General features: G+C 36.4%; 1 protein-coding gene and 1 long non-coding RNA gene across 37 annotated transcripts in view; both read left to right on the top strand.

Moving 5' to 3' along the window:
• Nucleotides 1-24,442, top strand: part of BNC2 (basonuclin 2) — a 396,217-nt gene that overhangs the window by 272,676 nt on the left and 99,099 nt on the right. The window lies entirely within an intron of this gene.
• On the top strand, nt 11-22,381 carry LOC118615016. Its single transcript, XR_004956259.1, has 2 exons — nt 11-641; nt 810-22,381. It is a non-coding gene; the product is annotated as an uncharacterized LOC118615016 (long non-coding RNA).

Genomic DNA, 24,442 nt, shown 5'->3' with positions numbered 1-24,442 from the left:
GTAGGGGGAGGACGTTGAAGCTGGCATCTGGGGCCAGCTCTAGAAGGGTTTGGGTGAGAGCCCTTGGGAAACCTGGTCTCCTTCCTGCCCCTTGCAGGCCCAGGCACGCACACCCTCTTCTGGTTAAAATGGTCCTTTTGGCAAGCTTGTCGGGGAATTCGAAAGGAGTGATGTTCCAGCAGGCCTGTCTGGGGCCTCAGTGGTGTATATTAGAAAGAGAAAAGTGGCCTGTTGCCTAGTGTCGCTTTGTTTGCATCTTTTTGAGTCCAGCTCTCTCTCCCTACAACCTGAGCTTCCTGGCTGTTCTCGCAAGTCCTATTGTAGCCCTCCTAAAAGGGAGGTCTCTTTGAGGTGGGTGACGGGTGTGTGAAAATCTGAGGTTACACTTCATCTGGGTTTAGTAGGGCTTGTTCTCACACTTAATTTGTAGGTTTGGTGTTTTCTTGGTTGTCTGTGTACCCTAATTATTGCTTCTTCATCCAAATCAAAGGAAGAACTGTAACCTCTGTAAACTCCCTGCTTTTATAACCAGTCAACCTTCACATTCCAAAACATGCAGACGTGGTTATAGATTTGGCCTTCACAGCACCTGTTCTTCCAGCCTTGAGCCCCTTCTTTCTGTCAGTGGCACTTCCAATCTGGTAAGGGTCTTGAAACTTTTCTGGGAGGCCTGCAGCCTCCACCCCCTTCCCCCACAACCTCCATGCCTTTTTTCATCCTGTTTTGCAGTATGTTTTGAGTGGTTTTGCATTGTGTACTTTTCCTCTGAAATGTTTTTTATGGCCATCTGTCTTCTACGACCCTTGAAGGGTAAATGTTGAAAACAGCATGTTGGGAGACCCCAGGATCCAAAAAAGACTACACTGGATGATGAAGAAGTGCTTCCTCCTGCCAAAGGAGATCACAGTTGGAGAAGGTAGAATCTGAAGTGATTTTTGAAATTTCCTATGGGGTAATACCAGGAGAATTGACCCCTTCAAAAAAAAAAAAATGTTTTTTTGGCTCTGCCAGCCAAGCCAGTTTATTCCCTGAGCCACTCTGTGTTATGTGCAAGGCCCTGGCTGCCAGCTCGGTATGTAATGAGTGGGGGCCTTCAAGCCTTCCCCTTGCTTTAACTTGGCGCGCACGCGTGCACACACACACACACACACACACACACACACATACATTCTTGTCACTCTCCTGTGTGCTACCTCCAAGGGCTAGCCAGGGAAGGAGAGCAGAGGAGGGATGATGAGTGGATGTAGAGAAAGAGGGGAGGTGGAGTAACCTGTCTGCTCCCATGACTGCTTTTGTTAGCATAGAATCATTTCTTAGTCTAGCGAGATTAACTTGGAAGGCACAGAAAATTTGGCCCTCTGAAGATGAGATGGTGATGATAATAGGAATAATTATATATTACATTTTCAGTTTATAGAAGACTTTCATTAGCATTATCTCATTTGCCTGAGGGTGGGGACATTTCAGTGGGATGAGTGGATAGTTAAGACCTGGGTGGTCAGGGCTCATGAGGAGGCACAAGGTCCAGGAGGAAGGGGCCAGGAAAAACAAAGTGTGGAGCCGGTTTTACAGTCCTTGCTTATGCACAGTGGCTTCAAGATGCAGCCGTGGCACAGCTTTCTGCATACGTTTTTGCAACGTGATTATTAATGTCCATTTTGGATGGACTTCAGCCTACATGAAAGCACAAACCTCTGCAGATTTTTGAACGGACCTGTTAGCTTGGCTAACTTCTCTTTATTCAAAACCTGAAGTATTTTGCCCTAATCTGGTACCGTATTTATCGCCTCCACTTCCACGTTTAATTCTGTCATCCATGCTGTATTTCAGTTCTGTGTGTATATTTTTGCCTAAGATATCTGGAGCATATGCATGGTGTCTTTCTGTTCAAACAGATAGATATTTGCATGACTATGATTATTTGCTGTCTTAACACAATTTACTACAGCATTTTGTTGTCAGTTAATACAAAACCTGCTGGATGTCCTGTAGTATGGTCCTCATGTCCTGCCTTGGCTAGTGCCTATTTCTTTGTTTCACTTGAAATTATTATTTAGATGTTAATTTTCCCTCCAAATTTCAACATAGCTGTAAGGCAAGCACAGAAAATATACTCCATATTTCTTTTTTGTATGAGGGCCCAGGTTCTAAAGATACAAAATTACAAGGGAAATTAATGTAGTAGAAAAATTCAGCAAAACCACAAACTAACCATTTATTTTGGGGTGAAATATTGCACATAAAGAACATTGTCATTTATTTTTAACTTAAGTTATGACTGATTTTTATTTAATATAGATTTTGACAAATCTCAAATTTAATCTGGTTCTTCATTTGGAGTCTAGAATTGACATTTTAAGAAAATCATAGATGATTTTTACATTAGAGAACACCAGGTTTAATTTCTGTCTTGTTTATTGATAGAATTGATGTAATATGGATTTTATTTTAATGATGCCTTTTGTTATTCAGCATTTATCATCTACTTATTCCTTGGAGAAAACAGTTCATGGTAAAAAAAAAAAAAAGCAAGATGTTGAAGAACATGAAACCGTTATCACTTTAAGTAGTGACAAAATGCTCATTTAAAAAAAAATACCCCCAAAACAAGAACTAAACTATAGAAATAAACCCCTTTTCTCTAAAATGTTGTAATTTGATTATTGGCCAATATTTTAAAAATTATATGTAGTAATGATAAAGTATATACACATGACTTTGAATATAATTATATATAACATTTTCATACAAGTAGACTATAAAATGTGTGTCCAAAGGTTGTGGAACCCTATAATGCACTGTTAGTCTACAAGTCATTTTATCTGGCTAAAACTCAATTGTCTTGTAGCCCTCAAGGCATCAATTTTAGCATTATTGCTCTCAACAACAGTATATTGAATATTATGTCAGTTAAAGGAGAATAATTATCAAGGTAAGTTAGGGTGGCTGTTAGTCTTACCACATATTGACTTGGTTAGTAGTTGGCTATAGATTGTGTTACTGGGCAAATGATGATGTACGGTGAGTTGAACTGGTGAAGCCAGGATGTTAATTTAACTCTCTTTGGGCCCAATCCTATGTCCCTTATGAATACACCGCTACTCCTGGTTTCACAAATAGTTTTGAATGTAGAAGGATAGGATTTTTCGTTTTTGGATATGAGGGAAAAGAGCAGTGCCTTTCCACAGGTATCACTTGCTGGCGTGTACGAAGAGGTTGTTCAAAGAAAATGGGGGATGATAGGGATGCCACAGTTCATTTAAAAGACTAGCAATATCTTTCAAGAATCTTGTACTGTTTTGATAAAAATTATTTTTCACTTATGTGATTATCAGGGTAATTCATAAACTAGCCAGCTCGGCGAAAATGCATAGCATAACCTGAACTGCAGTGATTTAAGAATTCAGGAATATCTAAGGTAAAGAGCTTAGTCGTCTCCTGTGTACCAATTAAAGTATTCATTCAGAAAGTACAGAAAAAATGAGGTAAATTTTAAGCATTTTCCTACAAAATCGCAGTAAAAGGAAACAAGCAATTAGATGCTAAAATCTAAATATAAAGGAATGTAAGGTTTTTTCTGCTGCTGAAGAATATTTCTTATTTCCAATCTACATTTCATGGTACATTTATTGACAGTGAATAAAAGCAGTGCCCTGTTCTTTCCCCTTTTCTGTCTTTGACCTAGGGTATAAAAATATAGGTGATTTTCATTGTTGAATTTAATCACTTAAAAATCAAGTTTTCACAGTCTCTTTTCAGTTTGAATTTGTCACTGGTCTCATACACCAGCCTATCTGTGGAAATCTCCTCCTTTGCAAATGAATCCTGCCAGGATTCAGAGAACCATATCAGACACTCTGAATAATTAGCTGAAGTGTCAGCAGCCTTGTGAGAGAATGAGTAGTGATGCACATTTCAAATCACCTGTGTCTTGAAACAATCAGAACTAATAGAACCATCAGCACTGTAGAAGAACATGTCCCAGCGTATTCTGGGGGCATTGGTCTTCCAGAAGTCGACTTTAGATTTGGGAGGAACTCACTGTGGACCTTCTTAGAGCCTCGTGGTACCATTAGCATAACAAAGGCTCTGAGGAGTTCTGGAGTACTGGTTCCTGAGAGTAGGTAAGGAGCTTCCACAAACATTTCCCAGCCTTTTTCTGTCGAGCTCATTACAAGTCTTTGAGTCCTGAACACACAGCTCTTCTTCAGTTTGGGGTGGTTGCATGCATAGCTTCTTCTGCCTGGACTCCCCTACTCCTCTCTCCACTTGGGCAATTTCTTGTCCTTTAGGTGTCAGCCAGCGCCCCACTTTTCCCCCAGACACCTTTTCTGTCCATCTTAACCAATGCAAGTTTTCTAGTGTGGCTGTATCTCAGGACTCTGTTTCCCTCAAGCTCCAATCCAGTTTAAAATCAGTTAAATCAACTTTTTAAATGTTGCTCCCCCCATCTCCCCATGGTACTCATGGGATATCCAATAAGTTCAGTTGGTCCAAAGGCCCTTAGTCTTTCTTTAGGCTTCCTAAGGACAAAATTCTGTGAAGGCAGCTGGGCTAGTGAAGGCAATAAGAAGAAAATTAAGACTCCCACACCGCCTAGTTAGTGGTCTGTGTAGAATAAGTGTTTTGTGGTTCAATGTGGTAGAAAAACGTGATGTTTAGCAAACACTTGTATTTGAAGGGTCCTTTGTGGAGCAAATTCACATACTTTTTGAATTCTCTTACACCATTCTCTTATAGATATTGCCAAGGAATTAACATTTGGAGTAGTTTAAGCTCAATGAGGTTAAGTGACTTTCCCATGATCTCAGAAGCTGTTAATTGGTGCAATTGATGCTTTGTAGCTTTTTGAGGCCCACCTCCCGGAACCCAGCCTGGCATATAGTAAGGTTTGCTAAATATTGGAGGGAGGAAATCTGATCTAAACTCAGGTCTCTAATTCTATGGGCAGTGTTTGGATGTTTTTTGTTTGTTTGTTTTTAGGACTACCTAGTCGTCTTTCCAGCCTAAGAAACTCATAGTGTTAAAGTGGCATGGTTTGGGGAATAGAGAAGGCCTGAGAATCCTGAGCTAACAAAGTTAGCATCTCTCTTATAGTCAGTGGTGATCATACCCACCTGACCTTAGGCAAAATTAGGTGAAGTGGGTTCTCCTCTTGTGCTCCTTCTCTCAGCTGTTTCCTGATCCTCCACCTTGTTTCAGGTTACTTTTGTTCTCATTTCCATGACCAAAAGTTTTTCTCTAAACCTGGTATTTACCATTAATGCTTCATTATAAATTCTGGTCTTGACTTACCTTTCCAGGGGTACATGCCTTTTTAAATTAAATGTATAAAAACAATATATTTGTACCTAATTAATAAGAGTTCAACTATGTCATGTATGAGGGTGGAGCCGAGATGAGGTAGCTTTTTTTCTGGGTCCATAAAAGGATATCAAGTTGATCGGTAAAGGGGAACCTGGATCCTGAGTGAGAAGATTGGGCAGATGTCCCAGTACGGCTGCTGATTATTTATGTGAGTATGGAAAAAATTACCAGTCTTAGCCATAGTTTCTTCATCTTTAAAACTGAGATAACCTGTTATACCTTTCTCATTTTTTGAATGGCGAAAGGATGAAGTAACGTAGATGAAAGCATGTTGTAAACTACTACTCAGGTTGGTATTTTTCACTCATATCTATTTGTAAAGCAAGGTGACCAATTATAGCAGGAAATAGGAGGTGTCAGACATGCTTCTCTGCAGATGCCAAATGCTTAGAAAAAGATAGGTAATACATTTAGGCTTTAGATAATATCAATGGGATAAATGTTAGTTGTTTTAGTAAGTAAATCTTGAAATGCTAGTGGCCTGACACAATAGGAATTTGTTTCTCCATCTCAGCAAGAGCAGTCAGCATTCTTGGTTGGTGAATGCTTTCCTCCCAGAGGTGATTTAAAGAGAGGTCGTTTAGGGCCTCTGCCATTTTATGGCTCTGCCATTCTAGGGCCTCTGCTTCCTCATCTAGGTGGCAGCCCTGAGAGAGGGTGGAGATTCTGTGAGGGAGGTTTTCATGGACCAGGCTGGAAAGTGCGATGGGTCACTTCTGTCCATGTGTCACTTGGTCAGAGCTTACATCTAGAGCCAGGTGATTCGGGGGAACTAGGATGTGAAGTACCAGGCTGGGCAGCTGCTCCCAACTATCTATACCCGTGCAGCATAGAGGATGAGCACAGGTCAGTGCTCCCCTCAAGTGTGGCAAAATAGCTATAATTCTGCCTTTTTATTCAGGTGAATCAGGATTGCTTAGAGCAGCGTTAGTTGTGATTAAAGCAAGTTCACGGGTTTGAAATCTGGCTCCAGTTCTTACTAGGTATATGAAAATAGGTTCGTGTTTGTATCTACGTAAGCCTCGGTTTCTTCCCCTGTAAAGCAGGGATATTAATAGTATCTCATGAGTTTATTGGGAAGGTAAAATAAGATGATGCATATAAAGCATTTAGTAGTGCCACTTGCTAAGTGTCCATCAAATTTTAGCTATTAACATTTATCATGATGATGAAAAAGATGATGATGATATTGACTATTATAGACTGTTGCCAACCTCGCCATTTTAGACCTTTGTGTATAAAGCAGCCTTAAGTCATGGCTATTTTATATTTCACTTTTTCTCTTAGAACAGAGTGCCTTCTCAACCAGTCAGGCAAAAAGGTATCTACTAATTAATTGTAAATATATAATACGTATGTACATATGCATATAATGTAGACACACAAATATATTGGTCATACTACATACTTGATTATAAAGAAGTGACAGGCAGATATAGTGACAAAAATTTGGGGCTTTGGAGTGGGACAGACGGTAATGAATCCCGGTTTACCTTTTGATAGCTCTGTTACCTACGATAAGTCATTTAACATTTGAACCTGAGTTTCTTCATCTGTAAATGTTAAATGAAATGGTATTTGTAAAGTACTTAGTGCAGTAACTAGCCCACAGGATTCTTATTAAGCAATACTACATTATTAGCGTGTAAGTATGCATGTGTGTTATTTTTTAAGTTATGATTCATTCCAAATATGGGTATCATTTTATTACCCGTGCATTTCTGTATTTTAGTAATTTCCAATACCCTTCCCAGCACCTGGCACAGGATGAGTACTCGATGAATTTACTAATATTATTCAAGTATCTCAGCTTTTACCCCATTGCATAATGTAAAACTTATTTAAAATAGGCAACCTTTTTTATACAGATCTTTTTAGGAAATTTCCAGAGCAGAAGGATCAATGGGCTTAGGTATAAATTTATTTAGGTAGTTCTTCAAATAGCAACTTTTATTGGTTAATTTCTGTATGCTGAGTATATAAGAGAAGATGTCCCAGGAAGCCATCATTCTAATGGACAAAAAGCAGCTGTAAATAAATCATGCAAGTTATATGATCAAAACTATAAGAATGTACAGATGGCCCATAGCATTGACATAGAAGAGGGATTATATGACTCCAGCTAAAGATTACATTATCACTGCCATAAACAAAGGTGTCTTTGCATCATGCCAACAATATGTGAATGTTTTTTCAGAAGAAAAGGGTCACAGGTGTGAATGGTCAAGATCCTCTGTCTTTTGTCAGGTATAGACAAAAAGTAGGTGGTTGAGGGCAATGTACTGAATTTATGGTGTCTGTTTTTCAGAATGCTTGGACCACTTTATAGATATTATCCCAGCAATCCCCCTAACCTCCCTATTAGAGAGATATTTTCAGAGACTGTTATCCCTGGTTTTAAAGTTATCGTGGCTTGAAGGCCTCGGGCAGGGTCAAAGCTGGAAGTGGAATACAGGGATTTTGCCAAAGCTGTAACTATTTGAACAGCAATGAAAATAAACACCTTATATCCAAGGACATAGCTTGATGTTTTGTGCTCAAAGTTAAAATAAAAATATTCCTCCCTTTCCCCTTGTGAAGTAGAAATAGATAGCTCACCACATTCCAGGATGGAATGCAGTAACTGCTGGAATTGAATGTATGTCTATGGGACACAGAGGGAGAGGATTTTTTATTCCCCAGGAGGAATAGAAATGAGCCCACAGCTCTGGCCATTCACCATTTGATAAGAACCAGTTCAGATTTACTTGAAATGGATATTCTCTGTGATGGCACTGATTAACCCATGATCTCCAGAGCAGCACTCTTACATGTTTCTTGTTGAATTTAAAGTGGAAAGCTCCTGAGCTTTGGGTTTAGACCTCAGTTCTACCAGCAGTTAGCTCTTTAGCCTTACAAAAAGTGCACAATTTCTATGAACTTTGTTTTTCTTATGAAACCTTCCTGATGGAGTTTTGAGGAAAAAGATAAATAATTTGTTGGGTTCATAGAAGTACTCAGTAAATGTTCATCCCTTAAATAGAGAGATTCTTTAGTCCCCAGCAACCACATCCCTTAAAATTCTAGAGCAACAGAAAACTTGTGGTTTTCTACTTGTCTATATATTTTATTTGATCCACTGTATCCTTTTGTAATATTTTCCCCACTTTGACAGAAAGGGCAGGTGAAGGATGAGAAGAGGGGAGTTATACAGGAACTAAAATCTCTCATAGCAAAGAATCATGGAAGGCTCTCAAGATTCGACCCTAGTCTACCATCTGTTTCATTTGAATGACCTACATTTCAAATATTCATATATGAAATGGTGAAGGGCTGTGAAAAGTAGAAAGTAAGGTGGGGATCTTGTGTGGATTTCTGGAAGGTTTTGTTAAATCCGTACAAATGGGACAAACAAACAAAGATTCTTTATTTGATTCATGTATGACAACCATAAAAGTAATGCCAGCAGCAACTGGAAAATGGAACACAGGCCAATGCATTTGCTAGAAGTATTTCAGTGACCACTGCCAAATTGAATTACTTTAGGGAAGACCTGTTGAAAGAGGAGATTCTTAAGGAAGAAGAAAGTTATTGTTACATAGTAGAAAGGATGGAACATTTTTCTGTACAGGAAGAATGCCATGTTGGTAAGAGGTGTGAACAAGTTTATGGGGGAGAGTTGCATTTCAGGTAGGTGAGTAGCATTGAGCTGTAGTGTTGGCGAGTGTGGTTATGCCAGGCCTGGTCCTATTGATCAGAAGCTGTTTTTGATTTACCGTGTTCGTATTGCCATCTCTATCTAAGGGGTGTGACTAGTGATTCTTATTTTGTAGGTTCACAGACCTGGCATTCATTGGTAATAACATTATGTCTTAAAAAGGTAGCTCACTGGCTAGTAACTTAATGAACAGTTGTTTTAGAAACCCACTACTGAGGTGAGGTCCTGTTGCTATCTAGGAAGTATTTTAATTTGTTGGTGGCAACTTAATGACCCGTTGTACCCTCTCTCTGTCTGTCTCTCTCTTTCTCTTTCTCAGTCAAGGTAGACTTGGCATGGGCGACTTGGAGAGTAGATTGAACAGTGATAGTCCTGTGTTTCAACAGTGAAATGTCTTTCATGGCTACAGTAGACCATCCTACATAAGGCCCCCAAAAAAGAGAATGAGATATCGGTTGCTTGCATTTTCTGTCAAGAGCTCATCTTCCAGGATACTGTGTTTTTCTTACCTGCAGCCCCCAGGAAAGCATTTGTTACAGACTTTGAGAACTAAAGGTCCTCTCTGTAAGGAAATGTTTTAACATGATTTTCTTGTTCTCATGTAATTTTCTCTTTAACGAAGCCATAATAACAGTGTCAGAGGCAGCTTTCTAGTTAGCATGAGTAATGTGGTTACTGTATTTTCTATTTTTATTTTAATATGCTTTTCCTGCTGTGCCTTTTTTTTTCTTTTTTGGTTTTAAAAAATAGAAGTTGAGTAAATGTGGTAACTCAAGGACTGGTGCACACTGCATCCTCTCTGGGATGGAATGCTAAGGAATACTATGCACAACAGCCCTCGCCCCCCCCCCCTTTTTTCCTTCACACCCCTTAGTGGAATAAATAGGAGACTATTTGGAACACAGACCACTGAAAATATTGGCTTATGGTCAGGGTAGGCCAGACTTCACTGAAATTGACATTTAAACAATAGAGTATCTATCCCATAGGTTTTTGTCTCTAGAGTACCAGTTACTATTAAGTCTGTTTATTTTATGGTGTGTTGATAAGACACGGAGTTAGGTAGCTAGGGACTCACCTTATTGGTTCATTCACTTACTGCTTTTTAAAGTAAGCAGACATGTTTAGAAATTTAAATTAGCAACAATAAAATACAATTAAATTTTCCTTAAAAGAGTAATTAAGAGCTACTTGTCTCTGTGTCCTGTCGCCTCTGCCAGAATTAGAGTTCATGCTGAGTATATTCCATTGAGTCAGCCATCATTCCATCACCAACAGGGATTGCTTTTCCACATATTGACATGTGAAGGAATGTCTGCCTTGCAGTAGCCATGGGCTTGTGCCAGATTTTGAGATCCATAGGGGCAGTGCTGGGAGCTTTTCAATTCTGAATCAGAGATCCAATTCATAATAGCTGAGCCAGGGAAACCGGGTTGAATCTGTGGCCAAAACCATGGTTAAGGAAGGGGGAAAAAAACCTTTTTTTTTTTTTCCTTTCCCTTTTTTGCAGCGTTTTATTGCTTTAAAATATGAGTGCCTCTGTCCATTGATCCTCTAGTGACTTTTCATTGGATTCAAATTGTGGTCTCTTAGGTGAAAAGGTCAGTTTTTTATTCATTCAGCCACACATAGATGGAGATTAACAGAGAGCAAGCAGTACAAGACATTTGGATCCTGCCAGACCTAGGGCACCTGAAAGAGGTTTATTTCTTTTCTCCCTAGCCGCCTCTATGCCTGCTGCAGAAGAGGATGGCCTTGTCTTCTGGGAGTGGGGGAGGGTTTTGATTGGCTCTGTGTTAACTGCCTCAAATCCATGGCCATAGGGGGAGTAAGAACCCCTGAGAATCAAACATGTCATCTATGTAGCATCACCTGATTTAGTGCTTTTCCTCAAGTCTGAGATGTCTCAAGGGGCCTTTTTTCCCTTGCAGCACTGATCTTTCAATGAGGTGCTAGTGTCTGTCCTGAGCAATAACAAGGAAAAACCATGAAGTGTGAACAGCTCTTATTAGGGGGTAAATGTCATTAACGCCTTTGTAGCCTTCTCTGCAATCTGAATGCGCTTGTCAAGAGAGCGACTTACTGAAGCTTCCTTTAAAATCATATAAATGGAATTTAAGATGCTGAAGCTTTACATTTTAATTAAGCAAGTCCATTAGCTTCTTTTGCTTATGCATTTTTGTAGTCATTTATGCTTGTGTCTGATAGGGACAACCCTCTAAAATCTATTGAAAACCATCTACAAAAAAAATGTTTTAAGGGTTTGAGAAATCGAAGTTTTAAATAATTGTTGGCATTTGTGGGGAGCAGATGCATCTCTCTGTTTTAATTTTATAGAGACCCATATACTCATGTACCTGACCATAAAATGCCTGTTTTCATATGTGCTGTGAGAAAACACATTTCAGTTGAGTAGGTCAGTCTGGATTAATGAGAAATTCAAAGCGTTTAATGTTTAAATAATGATTCTATTATTTTCAATATGTAACCAGAAATCTTTTCTCTAGTGATTTATTCCTTTTATGTAAAATTCTAATATTCTCCTGAAGCAAAATTTTTATATGCAAAGTTTTGCTTCTATAAACCTCTTTCCAAGTTTGAGAATTTCAGATTAATTTCTCATCATTCTGGGTTGTTTCTTTAAGTGACAAAATAAAAACATGTTGAATAGTTGTGTTGTAGGAGGGTTGGCTATAAAAAGAAAATAATCTCTTTTACTATGATATTAATTTTATATAAGAAAAATGAATTGAGACATTTGGTTAAAACTTTGAGAAGGTAAATCCAGGAAACTTACATGATAGTTAGAGGTGGTGAATGGAAATTAAATATAGAGTACCTGTTATTATTAACTTAAGATTAATCATTTGATGAACTCTATTTAATGTACAGTCTGTTTCAAATTTGATCCTCTATCCTTTTCTTTACATCCCATTATGTGACAAAGTTTCCTTACAATGCATTTTTTTTTTCTATTTTGAGGGTTCAGGAAAATTCTTTAAACAAATATTTACTTTAGTGGCTGCCGTATTCAAATGGTTAAGAGATAGATACCATGCCACTCTGTTACAGCTCTCAGTTTAGGGGCTCAAGTTAAGCTAAGGGAAAGCAGAGGCCATTAGTGTATGTTTTCTAATGAATATATAAGCATGATCTATATATAATTAGTCCATTAATGAGTTATATATAAATAGATTCTTTGGACATATTTCCAACTTACTTGAAAAGTTAATGCTTTAAAGCATTTTAAACATTCCCTACCTGTTTTGGTTGTACCATTAATTCAAAATTTGTAATATAAATGACCGACTACACAAAATTAATTTTCAACCCAGCCCCCACTTTTTGAATTAATAGCATTTTTTAGTTTGAATTAATGAGATTTTGCTGTATAGAAAACCCACCTATTTATTAGATCACAGGGTTAAGCAGCAAAGAAATGCTTTATTCCAATTCCTTAACTCATAAATGTTTTGACAAGTTAATAAAAACTTATTTTAAAATTCCTCTTTAGTGAGAATCCAAAGATGATCATTTTTAGCCCCATCAGGATCATTTTGCAAAAGCTACCCATGAAGTCACTCACTTAGAACAAAAAAATCTCCATGGAATTATTGGCAGTGCCACTTGGGGAATAATTGGACCAATTAAACTGTAGATGTTTTATATTAAATTATGGTGCCTATTAAAATAAAGAATATCAAATTTGGATTTAGTCTGCATTCCCTTTGTCAGTTTTCTTCACTCAATACATAGAATTTTAGTTCACCTGCTTGCTTATTTGCCTCATAAGTAATATTTGTATGTAATTTAAGAAGACGATAGTCTGGTGCCAGTAGGGTTCTTCTTATGGAAAATAATCTCAGACTTGGTAGTACAATAAGAAGGACCGTCTGACAGCACCATCTGCTTGTCCTCTCTTTTCTCTCTGTTCGACCTTACACCTGGATCCAGGCTATTAATATAAATTATAATTTCTGAGGTTCACATTTTAGGGTAACTTTGACAAAAAGATGTCTGGAATATCAGGATTATCAAAGATGTACAGTAAAATCTTTTCATAAATGTTTTTCAAGGCACCAGATGGAAGGAAGCTTTACTGCATTATATTTACCATATGGAAAAGTATCTGGGACCTGAGAGGGGCACACCCTTGGAAGGGGAATACTTCTTAAAAAGGAACTTCATAAAAGAATGCTATAGTATATGGTTTTCATGTGTGATTTATTCATTTGAGCATATTGCTTTGAAGGCCCAAACAGCATCCTGGATGTAAGTTGTGGGTTCCCAGACCTAAAAAGTGTCTGATAGTTTAAATTTCATAAACTTTTAAAATTTGCTTATGCCACAGGTCAAGTGTGTCTTGCCGAGACTGGTTGCCATTTATTTTAGTCAAGGTTTGGCTTTCGTTAAAATCATTAGATTGGGTATCTTGTGAAAGATAAGTGTACCTTCACCTTCACATATTATTTTATATTAATCGAAAGTCAAGATGGTAGAATTTAAACACCAGTGTTATTATGTAGTGACAATGAAGGTGTTATTTTTTCTACAGTGTTCTTTCATATTTTGAGATACATGTCTTATAATCAGTTCCACTTAGTAGATACTATATAATACTCAGAAGGGTTTGAAGGATCATAGTTCTTTTGTTGTTATCCACTTACTTCACAGCAACACTTGTGAAAGAGTGATATGCAGGTGTAAATATAAGAATCCTTTGTAAAGTCTGCAAATAATACTATAATGTTTTGAGTAAGATGCAAGGAGAGATTTGATGTACTTATGCATTGAATAACACTAGAGTTCTATAGTATATATTGGAAAGATGATATTTATAGTGATCGCATATGTATTCTTTTTGAAATTACAGTCACAACATTAGCACATATTTTCCTATACATTTTCAACTATCTAGATTAGTTGAAAAACCTAAGTAATTCTGATAGGTATAGAACTACTCAACATGCTTCCAGAAGTATTTTTCTTCTGGATAGAAGTTAGTGCATTGATAGGTGCTAATATGTTAGTTGTCGTACTTTAAATGTTTAGTTTTGATAAAAATAATATACTGAATAGAAGGAATTTCCCCTTATATAACAGAACCACCTTTGAAGAGGATACAGTTTATTGTGTAAAACAGTTAACATAAACAGGTAAACACTGTTTTTGTTAAAAAAAAAAAATTTGGTTTAGAATAAAACCTAAAATTTGGCTTAGAAAAAGTTTCCAAATTTCTATCATTTCTTTCCTAAATATATCTGTGGGAGAAAGAATAAAAATGTGAGGCTTCATCTCTTCAATTGAACTAGAGTATTAGCTCGAGTTAAAATTTTATGAGTTATTTATGGGACATAAACAAAGCTTTATTTAATGTTACAGTTTCTGTGGACAGGCCTTAAATGCAAGGCTCTAAAAGAGAAAGGGGAATATTTTCTCTCCATTTCCCATAGGTTCTGCAAATTATGATTATGAAATAAAAGGAAAACATTAACACAAAAGCAGAAGTCTATGTGTTCGTGTTTTAATTTGTGGGGCCTGGAACACGTATTTAGATATAAAAATATTTATAGACCTCAACTTATTAGTGATTTTTTTAAAAGACCTTCTGCAGAAAAGAATATTGCCAAACTTTACAACAAGAAGGTTCACATTGGGAGATTTAGATGGCCTTTATAAAATTTCATCAGCATTTCGTACTTTCACACAATGGTGAATGCCCATAACAAAGTCTCTAAGACTGAAGTATGCAATCGTCTCAAGCACTGGAAGAGTTTTAGAAAGTTGGAATGGAAGCAGAATACCAAAAGCATTGGTTGCCAGATTTTAAAATATTCTTTCATTGAAATTTGATTCTTTTTAAATGAGTGATGAGTACCTTAGTTATCCATTATTACATTACAAACCACCCCAAACTTTGTGCCTTAAACCAACCACTGTTTTATTATTGTTCACAAGTCTGTGTGTCTACTGGGGGAAGTTGTGCAGTGAGGAGGTACACTGATGGGGTTGAGGGAGTAAGTAGGCTGGTTGGTCTAGGATGGCCTAATTTATATATCTGGCTTTCAGGTTGGTACTGGCTGTTGGTTGGGGCAGTAGGAGAGGGCAAGTCCACATGTGCAACCACTTTTTAAATGTCTGCTTGCTTCATATTTACTAGTATCCCATTGCCCAAAGCAAGTGACATAGCAAAGTCCAGAGCTAGAGTAGGACAAGCATACATGGACAAGCATACATGGAAGCCTGAGCAGTTTGGGGGCCAGTACTGCAATAATTGACCACCAGATTAGTGGTTTAGGACACTTAATTTGGTAGTATTATATGGAACTGAGGAGGGAGAAGTCTTGAGCTGTTTGGAAAGCCTAGTTTGGAAGCTGTCACAGTAGTTCAGGTAGAAACTAAGCCTGGTGTTTAGTGGCAGGAAAAGTAAGCAGCAGGGTTAGATAGAACCACTAGCTGACCAGATTCAGTAGGTGAGGGAGAGAGAAGTGCTCATAGATTGATTCCAGGCTTCGGGGTTAGGTAGATGGGAATCTAGAGAACTGGTAAGGTTTGGGACCTAATTATGTTTGCAGCTAGCATAGGACATCTGTGCACCTTTTTAAAACAATTCCTATTCCTCTGTCCAGAAATATTAATATGAAATGAGATTGCATCTTTGAAATTCCTATTTTTTTAACTTCTTGCTTTAAAATTCATGGCCTCATCCCAGTGCTTTCTTTACCGTCAACTTTGCAAAGATGATTAAATGACAAAAAGTGTTTCATCCCATCTTTTAAAAACACATGGGGAACTTTGCTGTAACAAAAAGTCCAAAGTTTGGATTTCTGGTTTTATTTCTCAGAACTGAACATCTGCCTAGGATTTTAGAGAATTCAGTATATACAGATATTTTTTCAAGATTGTTTGTGTATTTAGAAGTATGTCAACTTTGATACAAGTAGAAAATTCGATGATACCAACATTCCTTTCTAAACCAGATTATGCTTCAGGTTTCAGAGCCAGAGTGTAAAAGTTTTGCTTTTCAGTCATTCACTTCATAATCTGGGGTTTAACTCCTCAAAATTATGAATGTGTTTTGAGGAATTCATGTCAAGATTATTTACAAAAATATATAAAACTCATCTTCCTCTTAAGTAAGTAGAAAATCACTTTGGCCGTGGTTTCCCTGTTCTTATAAGTGGATGGAGAACCATTTTTTTAAGGATATGTGACTTACATAAAAAGAAAGAGAGGTACTTGGAGAAAAAGCAATTCAGTGATGAGTTGATTCTGGAAGAAAAATATGCAATTTATCATTTAAAAATAGAGTGCGTAAACTGTTATGTATAATAAATGACAAAATATATTTCAATTTTATATTTTGGTCAGTTAAGGAAGGAAAAGGATAGGGAAGGGAAAATGGAAGGACGACACAGGTAAATTTTTTAAAATGATATTCCCCTTTTTATTAAAGCAATGTGATTTTGCAATCTTGGTACAAATCAGAGAAAATTAGATTGCATAGTAGAATGTTCCATTCCTGTATTACCATTATGTGATTCTCTCATTTATGGTCAATTTCCTCAATTACTATAAAACTAAAACAAAGAATTCCACAGTTATATCAAGAAAGAAATATTCTAACTCAAAAGTGGATTGGCTTTGCTAGCTACTAGATGATATATAGAGTAACAAGAACTTGTTAATTGGCTTTTGGGGTCCATAGAACTTGAAGCTTACAAAGGAAGTTCACATATACTGATTCATTTAATATGGAGACCTATTGAAGAGACAGAGCAAGTTTTATTAATTTTGTTTTATAGGGTATTAAAACTAAAACTTACTCTCGATAATGGTGAAGAAGCTTAACAGTATCCAAAACTAAGTACTTGAATTTGGATCTTCCGATGTCACATCTAGAGTTCTTTGTATTGTGTAATGTTTATCTTTAAATAAGCCTTTATTTAGTAAAGGACCATTTTAAAATGCACTTCCATAATTATTGTTTGATGATTACAATTAAAGTCTACATGTAGATTTGGATATCTTTGAAAACAAATTTTAGAAGTCAGACATATTTTTTATAGTTACACTGAAATCTCCTATATTACTCATAAGAATGGCTATCTTAAAACTTGATTTTTAGACTGTGTTACTCTCTAATAAAATTTACTTCCATAAAATTTTGCCAGCTGCTATGGGAAGAACTATAAAACATTCATTTAAACACTAGTAATATTTATCCTGCCTTTCCTCTCCTTGTTGGCGTTTGTAAGATTTCTGAATGGTTTACTATTTAGTTTCAATATTTTTTCTTTTAGTAGGTGATTTACAAATAGCAGTAATGTTGAAAAATGTAATGTTTCTTTTAAGATTATAAACCAGAGATGAAAAAATGAGATTGTGGATGAACTGTGTAATACAAATAGGCAGATTTTTATTCTTATTCAGATTTAGTTTTTAAGTATAAGAGTATTTGATTCATCATGATTTTCATCTTAACAAATATTGTTACATGTTTAAGCAAAAGTAATTTATCTCTAAATTTTTCTTACATCTCAACACCTATAAACTGCCTTTTCTTCATTGGCTTCGATTCCAAATAATTTCAGTCTTTTATGCTTTATTCCTTAGGTGTATTTATACCATAGATCAATTAACAGTTTTCTAAAAAAACATGAAAAGATTTACAATGGCTAGAATCTCATTTACTAATTTAATATAAACAGAATAATTCAGGCATTTAAAAAAGTAAATAACGGTGTGCCTGCGACTTAATCTTTGTGTTTATTTCTGAAGGCCATGTAGGGTGTTTCCTGTCCAAGGCACAAACCATATATTTCATTTGTCATATCTAATGTTTTTCATATCCGGAAATCATGCTCCTTGTTATGTTTTACAAGACTTCATAAAAATAAGTGATCCAAATAAAACTTATAGTTATTTTTTAAAATCTGTCATAGCAAAATTATCTTTCTCTTCTCGTTCTCCTTCCCAAATGGGTACAGATGGGATTATGAAGATTAAATGAATGTGTGTTTTAAAATGAAGTATAAGTTTTAAAACTAGACAGCCATCTATTATTCAAAAGAAGCTAGTGGTGTGTTGGTAAATGCTTTACAACAGCTCTCTAAATTAAAAAAAAAGAAGAAAAGAGAGAAAGAAAAAGACCTGAAATGCAGTGTTTGCTGATTTATGTGGTAAAAATATCCCATTTAGCCTAGCTGCATAAGTCATTGAACATGAGATTGAGAGATGTGTAGTAGCACACTACAATGTAGTGTTTCCACCATACTCGACGTGTAGATGGAAGCAAATTACCTCAAAAGTACAGATAATAGTAAAATGAAGTCAAATAATAATTAGAAGTGATGTGTTTTGAGTATCTTTTACCTCTGTTTTTAATATTTTTTTAATCATAAGTATACACAATTAAATTTTTTGTCTACACCTGACAACCAGCTCACCAAGTTCCTGAACCTTTTTAACAATCAGTTCTCATGGGCTGTTGTGAGCTCGCTCTAGCACACCATTGCAAGAAGCTATTTCCTCTGATTGGTGGTACTGGGAAGGTAGTTGTGGTCTATACTCTGTGGAGGAGGGTGCCTGGTGTCCCGGGCCCGAGGAGGAAAGGCAGCCATTTTCTCTCTCAGCTAGAATTATTAAACACCACCCAGTCCCATAAATATTGGTATTTGTATTAATAAGATTTGAATGGGAATAAAATGCTAGAGTCTTTTAGTAAAAGAGCTTGAAAAAATTTAAGATTTTCTTTGCAAGAATTATTCTTAATTCCTTTTCTGTTTCTGTGTCTTTTGGCTGTTCTATAACTCTCAGTTAAACGCTAAAAGGAAAAAAAGTTCGATCTTGACATCCTGTTGGCAGTAGCATCCAGTAGCAGTATTAAGCTATTTACATTAGTTTTGCTCAACAGGATATATCGATAATGAATATAGAATATGAAGTAGTAGCTGTAATCTTCCAAAAGAAAATAAACTAGAATCTTTTATAATTGTTAATATACATTACTAACTGAGGTAATGAAACTGTGTACAATTAAAGAATCTGATGCAACTAATGACAGGGTTTTAAATTCATTTTTCTCAAACTTTGTTGTTATTTAAAAAGAGAAGGCGAGCTTTTTCCTGTATTGCTGTTGGCAGCTTATAAGGTGGTATTACTCAGGCTTTTTGAATAAAATTAGATGTTAAAATATAACTGATTTCTTTTGGGGGATGAAGAGATCTCTAGACAAAATTCATTCAGATGGATTGACAAAACCGCTGGTGTGCAAGGTCAAGAAGAAAAATTGGGCATACTTTGTGTATAATCCTTTGACTATTAATTTTGACCAGATCACATTGTAAATAATGTTAACCGTCATAAAATAAACACAGCCGGGGTTTGCACCATATGTTTTATAATTATTTTTTGCAGCTTTTTTTTGTTTGTTTTTACTGAAATGGAACCTACTGATAGCTCTGTGAAGTTATGTTTATATAAAAGTAAATTACACTTGTACTTTAACAAACTTGGCTTCACAAACCAGTGTCTCTAGGCAGTTTTTGTTTTTAAAAAATTAACTGAAAGAAAAGCTTTTCTCTCCTTTTTGGTATTCCCCCAGAAACATAGTCTCAAACAGAAATCTGCTGTAACGCCTTTGTACCAGTACCTTGTTTTTGCACATGTGAAGGAGATGCTTTTGGAATGCCACCCAGAGGAGGGAATCGCCTAACCACTGAACTCGCAGAGGGTGTTTGGCTTAAGTAGCCCTGGAGTGGCCTTTCAGACTGAGGCTACTGTGGTCTCCTAGTTTGTTTTTGTTTTTTACCTTCCTGCTTGTGAGTGTTTAACACTGTCAGAAGTTAAAGCTCAAAGCTCTCTTAGAACATTTAGGTAATTTTTAAAACTGTTATTATTTTCATAATCACCATCTCCTCTTGATCTCAGGGGAGGCTAGGAGCCCTTGATTGTCTTTAATAGAGCATATGAAACTGATAGTGCCAATGGGAGGTGGGTGGCAAGTTTCGTAATATGCCAGCTTCCCCACCCCCCACCCCTTCTCCGCTCATTGCTAAATATGTCTCTTGGCAGATCTGACAATATCCATAATTATCAGGCACTGTGAGCGCTGACTGCCGAACTGCTTCTGCGTGTCACCTGTCCAATTCTTTCCTTCTGCGTCTTCTCGTGCCTCAGCTTGCTGGCTCGCTTTGTATCAACAGTCCGCCTTTAGAGAACTCATTTTTCTTCTTGTCAAATCTCAGACATCAGACGTTCAACCCACACAGCTTATAATGTACACAGTTGTTTATGTTGCAACCGTTCACACAGTAGGCGTTTCATAGACTTTGGGGAATAAATGAAAAAAGTTAATGCAGACAGTTTTCTTGGTTTCCATTTCCCATATATTGAATGTCTTTTCCTACTCGACAGATTTGCTTAGTGTAATATAATCCTCTTTTTTTTTTTTTTTTTTTTTTTTTTTTGGTAAAAGCACATCTTCATTGTCATCTTCTCTTCTAGCCAGAGAAAAGGTTGCTCAATTTGTATAGCTGCCTGAGAAAGAGAATCTGGGGAACCCCAATTGACTGTCATAGTGCCTGGCAATTCTCATGGAAGGGGAAAAAATGAGTTGAAAAGTGTAAAGGAGTAGAACAAAATACAATGATTTTTTGGAACTTTTTTTCCAAAATGTTTCAATAAGGTGAAGAAATTGTTACTGAATTCTGTGAGTGGAAGAAAACTTATAGATGAAGCTGTATTCAGTGAGAATACCTGCAAAGAGAAGTCGTATAGAAGGAAAGGTGAACAACTAAGTCCATTTTAATGGTCTGCGCCTAAGCATAGTCAAACTTTATAAATGCTTTCAAAATCTTTGTTTTTGAAGGAGAGGTCATAGAATTTTGTTTTGTTTTAATGGAATAATTAAGTGTTTGTAAAAAAATCAGATTAGGTATACACCTTTCTTTCTTAGACACTTTGCAGTTTTATGAGTATTGTACTTGGAAATTAATATTTATTTATAAAATTTTATTCTACTAAACCATTGGTAATTATCTTCTGTTCTTAAGGTTTGACTAAACCTTTTTTCCTTAATAGGAACCAAAAAGATTATAGAGTTGGGTAAGATAATTAGGGGGAAATGCCATAATATATTCAAGTTTCTTTTTAAATATGTGTTGTTGTTTGCTTATGAAAGTATTATAAGATTGATATGAAACTTCAACCATGGCAGTAATATATAGCTCAAAGAAATGAAAGCTGTTCCTAGCTCCTTTCTGCAGAGACAACCTCTATTATTTGGTATATAGTCCATGTATTTTTATGCATGTATAATACTAATTAATTCTTATTATTTTAATTAAAATGGGTTCATTTTAACATATTTTCTTACAGCTTACTGTTTAATCATATATCCTAATCTTTGTGACAGTCACAAAATGGCCCCGCACTCCATCACCCAAATATTCATGTCAAATCCTTGAAGCCAATGAATGTTATCTCATTTGGGTAAAGTTTCTATCCAGATGTGATTAAGGATCTTGAGAGGAAGAGATAATCTTGGATTATCTGAGTGGGCCCTAGATACCATTATATGTATCCTTATAACAGAGTGGTAGAAAGAAATTAGGGACAGACACAAAGAAGAGAAGAAATGTGAAGATGGAGGCAGAGGTTGGAGTGATGTGCTTACAAGCAAAGGATTGCCAGCAGCCACCAGAAACTAGGAGAGAGGCATGGAACAAATGCTTTCCCAGAGCCCCTGAAAGGAGCCTAGCCCTGCCAATATTTGATTTCAACTTCTGGCCTCCAGAGATATGAGAAAATAAATTTCATTGTTTTAAGCTACTAAGGTTGTAGTAATTTGTTACAGCAGCTCTTAGGAACTAGTACAGGCCTCTTTCCATGTTGGTATATATAGATCTCATCAGTTCTTTTTAACCTCCCTGTAATTTTCTCATTGGGTGGATATACCATATAATTTATTTAAATAATCCCTTATTTAAAGATAACTGTTTACAGTGTTTTGACTTTACATTGTTTTAGGGAATATCCTTATACATAAGTATTTTCATATGTATTTGAGTGTTTTGTTTGTTTGTTTTGTAGATTAACTATTTGGAAATAGAATTATTAGGTCAATAAGTGGGTACTTATAGAACAATTATTTTTTGGATAAGTAGTATCTACACATAGGTATCCTTGCCACGCAGCTGCTCAGTTACCCACCTCAAATGCAGCTCCTTCTATTAGTTTCTTATATTTGTATATGCTTACAGGGATAATCTGTAATTGTATACATAGAACTTTTTTTTTTTTTTTTTTTTTTTTACACAAATAAATGAATAGTATAGACGGTTTGGGCATTGGATTCCTCGTTTTGTTTTTTTCACTTAGTGTGTCATTGAAGGTTAAGAGTAGTTACATTTACTGCAGTTATTTACTGATTGTATCCTATATATTCTCCAAAAAACTTTGTACTAATTTATACTCTTATTAACAATATACGACTTCATTTTCTTAAATGAGACTGGTTCCTGAATATCTTTTTCTCTTTATTTTTTTCTTGATAGCTCTTATTTTATAGTGGTAGAACAACATATATGGTCGTAGGAACTTTCAGATCCTCTAGAAATGAAAATGTAAAAATTTGTTGAGGATATTTATTGTCATAGATTTTCAGTTCAATATATATTGAGCTCTTCCAGGCTTTCCAGAACATCGAATTGAGAAGAATAACTTTTACTGTTGATTTTCTTGATATTAGTACATGAGATAGTTTCCACAGTACCTACTTAGTTTCCGGTCCAGAGTCATGATGGATTAGCATTACTGTTAGTTTATATTAAAGTAGCAGATGTCATATTTACCCATATACAAGTTATAGTAAAAATTATTTCAAGTAATAATTATTCTGATAATTTTAGTTTTTAAACCAAACTTCTGTAGTGTCTATCTCATCCTGACTGAAGTGGGGTATTTTTTTTTTCTATTTTTTTCTGTCCCAACATAACTCTTCAATCCCCCTCATTCCCAACTCCAGTTTACTCTTGAAAGTACAAGATACATTTGGCATCTGTTCTGTTATTAAAGCCCCCAGGAAAAATTATAAAGCTGTTCTTACAAATTCATCATTATTATTAAGAACCATAATTCACCTCGTGGTTATTTCAGCCTTTCTTCACCTCTCATTTGAGTTCTGGGATGACATTGCCTTCCTAGGCGAGGCGGCATTGCAAAGTCTCCTGTCTCCTGCCTTAATTTGTAGCGATGCGTTGCACTTGGGTGACAGGCAGTTGTTCGTGCTTGAATAAGCCAGGATTTGAATTCTACAGTTTGTGGCATCCATGTAATGCTTAGCAGTAGGTACAGCTGTTAACTATTCACTTATAAATAATCTTTTTTCCTTCTTGACGTGTCTCCCAGGTAGTGTACCTGTCACCATTAATAACTCTTCGGCAGCTCCCTGGTGATTTGACCCATCAGTCGTCTTTCACAGAGGAGTGGTGCTCTGGACTGCTGTTGAAGCTTATGTAGGTTCCTTCAGCTATTCAGTCACCCCTGCAGCCCTGTTGTTATAACGAGTCCCTTGACTGCAGGGAAGTTGTATTGGGCTTCACAGGCAAGCAGCTGAACACTTCATACAGTTTGAGAAAGGTGGCATTGTGTTTGGGGCTGTAGATGTTAAGACCTCCCATTTAGACCCCACAGCAGGGCAAGAGGCATCGATGGGAGCGTGGGAGATGGGTGGAGAAGATGACCAGCAGCAAATACAACATTCCTATCTCTTTGATGCTCTCCTTGGATATAACTGTTATGGCATCATTTATCATTCTCTGATGTTTGTAAACTTGGGATTGGTGGACTTGATCTGGTTAGTGAATCGATCCATCGGGTGTGGCATTCTGCCTATATCTAAAGCTTGAGTCTAGTAGCTATAATTCAAATGGGAACTGCCTCCTAAGAAGTTCTTTGGCAGTTTTGTGGTTCCTCCATTTGGATATGTGCTCACTTGCCTCCACTGTCTTTTCCTGACGTGGGCTGCTCCCAGCAGTTCTCTAGGCTAACTGCCTGTAGGTCTCAACTTAGCCATTACTTTTCCAGGAAATTGTTATCTTCTCCATAATTCATGTTGGCTATACTACCTCAAGTGTCCACGTGGCAAGTTTTATTTACAATAATTACCTATCTGTTTACTTGTCAGTTTTGTAAGTTCTAGACTGTAAATTATTTGATGAATGGTTCTTAGTATTGTTTGCTATATCCACATACTGAGTATATCATAGAATCTCAGTAAACTTGTTAAGAGAATGAGTTTATTTTTTTATGAATTCACTTTCCATTGACATATCATGGTAATATCAAGAGGAAGTTCAAGCTATGAGTTATGAG

Source organism: Rousettus aegyptiacus, unplaced genomic scaffold, assembly GCF_014176215.1.
Source record: "Rousettus aegyptiacus isolate mRouAeg1 unplaced genomic scaffold, mRouAeg1.p scaffold_m13_p_3, whole genome shotgun sequence".
Taxonomy (NCBI): Eukaryota; Metazoa; Chordata; class Mammalia; order Chiroptera; family Pteropodidae; genus Rousettus; species Rousettus aegyptiacus.
This window is presented reverse-complemented; position numbering and strand designations above follow the sequence as displayed.